This window comes from Oncorhynchus tshawytscha, linkage group LG09 (genome assembly GCF_018296145.1).
Source record: "Oncorhynchus tshawytscha isolate Ot180627B linkage group LG09, Otsh_v2.0, whole genome shotgun sequence".
NCBI classification, from domain to species: Eukaryota; Metazoa; Chordata; class Actinopteri; order Salmoniformes; family Salmonidae; genus Oncorhynchus; species Oncorhynchus tshawytscha.
The window spans coordinates 50,377,838-50,381,753 of record NC_056437.1 but is presented as its reverse complement, the minus strand read 5'-3'; the positions used below and the strand labels follow the sequence as shown (position 1 = coordinate 50,381,753).

The 3,916-nt window shown below is 40.9% G+C and overlaps 1 long non-coding RNA gene across 1 annotated transcript; it reads left to right on the top strand.

Annotated features, from left to right (window-relative positions):
• Positions 1-273: 273 nt before the first annotated feature.
• LOC112258085 lies at positions 274-3,489 on the top strand. Its single transcript, XR_002954694.2, has 3 exons — positions 274-1,987; positions 3,090-3,147; positions 3,252-3,489. It is a non-coding gene; the product is annotated as an uncharacterized LOC112258085 (long non-coding RNA).
• Positions 3,490-3,916: the final 427 nt, after the last annotated feature.

Genomic DNA, 3,916 nt, shown 5'->3' with positions numbered 1-3,916 from the left:
GCATGAGTTAGAATTGATTGATTTTCACTTGAAGGGGAATCATGGATCTCGATACTGGAATAGTTTTATAACCAACCATTGATTTGACCGCCATCCCCGGCAGCCGTGTTTCTTTGGCTGAACTGACCTCAACCATTTCCCATGCATTGTCAATGGGGTTTCTAAACCAACCCGGCTGTAATAATTCTGGAAACTGGTTAATTTTGTGGCTAGTCGGATTTCCCCATGGGGAACATGTTAGAAATTAGATATGTAGACGGGCGAGTTGGTCAAGGATCGATTCAGACAAGGTGGTAAATTGTATGACAAGCGACAGTTTATTCAGAGTGAAGATATCTAGAACAGCGTAATTACGGCTCTCCCGCTGGTTCATACGGAACTGCAGACAAAAAGAGACCGTTACAATCAATACACCACTTATATATAGAACAGAAAGTAGGTTGATTCTGGAAGATCGGATCTTTGGATTGGTTCAGCTGGGGTGTAGTCTGTAGTCTTCCGCCATTGGCTCAGTTGTCTGTCCGTCATCGTAGAATCCTCTTCGGGCACACAATGTTCAGCTACAAAGGAGATTATGTGTGTGTGCGCTGGTTTTGGCAATTAGTGTAATGCGGGAGCTATCCTGTAGGGGACCCCACAGGCTTTACTTTGAGTCGTAGCCCTGTCCTAACAATAGTTTGGTCACCTGTATAAAAAAAAAATAGCATTTCTCTACAAAAACTAAACCGAAAGGTGTATTTCTTCGCCCGGCACCGGTCACTGAGTTAGCAAGCTGAAGTTGGCTAGTGAGTTGTACGTTCAGCCTATTCATTATTTCAGTCCGATTGGCCTTAAAGTAAATTAATCAGCATGGCTTAACATAGCACTGTTGGCGGTATAAACAACCATTTCGCTACACCCGCTAAACATGTTTATGTAAAATAAAATGTATTTTATTAATTTCGTTTTTGACCTCGACAATCTTGCTGGATAGACACTGATAGCTAACATGCTAGCGCTGCTAACTAGCTAATGCTAATGGCGCTAGTTAAACTCCTGTTAGGCTGGACACATTGCATTTATAACAATGCTTTTTTTCTAATAAAAAGTGGTTCATTGCATCCGCGTTGGAGCCCAGTTTCATAATATATCCCAGCTGCCTGTCGTAGTTGAAGTAAACACGAAAAGGCAGGCCTTAATTTAGGGCATTTTATCACCCTGCCAGCTCCTATTAGTTCTATTGAGCACCGTGGTACCAACTCGCCTTCCGAACGTTCGTGTAATGTGTCCAGCCTAACAGGAGTTCAGCTAGCGCCGTTAGCATTAGCTAGTTAGCAGCGCTAGCCATCAGTATCTCCAGCAAGAAAGTACAACAAATGGGACAATGGTAGTTTCGCTATAGTTGGCAATGGAGACCTGCTCACGTTAAGTTAAAATGTAAACAACAAATTACTCATGTTACTCGAGGTCGTCCCATTGTTTACTATAGGGAAATATAGGTATGGCGATCTTATTTTGCCAAATATCTCGCGATGTGTATATTGAGTTTTTTTTTTTGGGGGGTCATTCGGACACCATGTTAATCATTATCTTTCTAATTATCTAAGGCTGGGTATTGTATCGTCATCAAACGCTAGACCAGAAATAGTCCGTTGCCATTTCCCCCCCTACTTCCTCGCTATGCAGAGAAGCACAATTGGCTCCACTGAGGTGCAGATGTTTCCTTTATACACTAGTTATTTTTCAGTTTCGTCCTACGAACAGATTGTAGTGTAAAATAAAAATAGATACTTTTTTGGTGCCATTTAGGCTAAATGGGAATCTAAGCTTCACTCCAGTCAAAACAGGCTCTGCGAACGTTCGATTCCAGTCATTTGATATGGACTCGCGCTAGTTTTAGCTTAGCCAACGTTCTAAAGCCGTTTTCAGCCTTGGGTGAATTTTGACTCGTTCTTTTGTCCAGCCGAACTATGCGGATGTTTATCTAGTTCCCAAGAGCAGCAGACCGGTAAGTCAACTTTTCTTTCCAACTTTAATCATCTGTAAAGTTGTTTTACATGCAATCATGTTAGCTAGCTATATCTTGACACGTCTGCACCTGCTTCACCGGCAATGACGGGTGACGCAGGTAATTATCACATGCATACTCTCCCTCACTTGGGGCTCTATTCAATCACATCCGCATAGCGGTTGTTTTGGTGGTGTCGGAGGTGGAACTATTAAAGCTGTCAAATTAACCAGCGGCACCTGGCGTTATACCTAAAACGCACATTGCCGTTGGCGGCAGGGAGTCGCATTAACAAATCTCATGCAGCCCTGTTTACAAGTTAGAACAGTGGAATTAGAGATGTAATCTACACCTCGATGAGGATTTATATCAGCCTAATTTAGTTTACTTTTGAATTTGAGCGTCATATTTATATATAACCTACACTTTTTCGTTTACGGTGTAGATTCGTGACAATGATCAAGAGCAGCTGCTTGCCGATTTGACAGATCCAACATCAGACACCGATAAAACATAAGCAATGTTGGTGTCAGCTATCGCTGTCAGCTTTTAGATCTGCCACCCCCAGTAGGTCCGCTGTAGTCACAGCAGTCAGCTGTGGTTTTTAATTTACCGGCTGCACCAATTCTTACTTCACTGGCCTTGAATGGAGAAACTTTAGAGGATTCAAATCTAATTTTATTTGTCACATACACATGGTTAGCAGATGTTGATGCGAGTGTAGCGAAATGCTTGTGCTTCTAGTTCCGACAATGCAGTAATAACCAACAAGCAATCTAACAATTCCAAAACTACTGTCTTATACACAGTGTAAGGGGATAAAGAAATGTACATAAAGACATATGAATGAGTGATGGTACAGAGCGGCATAGGCAAGATACAGTAGATGGTATTGAGTGCAGTATATACATATGAGATGAGTATGTAAACAAAGTGGCATAGTTAAAGTGGCTAGTGATACATGTATTACATAAAAATGCAGTAGATATAGAATACAGTATATACATATGAGAAGAATAATGTAGGGTATGTAAACATATTAGGTAGCATTGTTTAAAGTGGCTAGTGATTTTACATTTCCCATCAATTCCCATTATTAAAGTGGCTGGAGTTGAGTCAGTGTGTTGGCAGCAGCCACACAGATTCCCAACTGGATACAGGTAATTCAGAATTATATTACATGCATATATGATCAATCCCACCAACCGATGTGCACACAGATGTTGAGCTGTATACTTACTGCCACTTTGTGCATCCTTTTCAGATCTGTAATGCACTCCACCACTGCCTGACAGCCTCACCCAGAAGAGCATACACTGGGCCTATCAAGACTGACAATGCAGAGATGGGTGGGTGACAAGGAAACTGAAAACACAACATGCACACACACTCCCTCTCTCTGTCACACACATAACCTCCAATGTTAATACATTGTAGTTTATTTTATGTATGCTCCATTTTATTTGAGGAAAATGTCTGTAATAAAGTTTGTTTACAGTTAAGCAATGTGTTTGGTTTATTGTATATTTCTCCGTATTAAATGTGACCAATAAAGTCTGCAATCCTCGGAATGTGTGCAGGTTTTGTCATCTGAGCCTGAAACTTAGAGAGATGAAGAGTGTAGTTTAAAGGTTTATCGTTAACTGACAATTCTATAATGAATACATATGTGACCAACAGTTACTGTATCATGATTTAGTGTTTTAATTACTCAAGTAGTGCCTCAAGGTAGGATTGAACCGTTTCTCAAAAGAAGCAGAACAGGTCAAATAAGGTGACCAAAAAACCGCAAGAGGTGCATATTACTTCGCCCAGCAGCATTCATTGAGCGAGCAAGCTAAAGTTAACAAGTCACAGAAATGTATGTTCCAGTGGCAGTCAGTGCCGTTTAAGATGAGGGAGGACAAATGTTTTTTTTTTTTTTAAGCA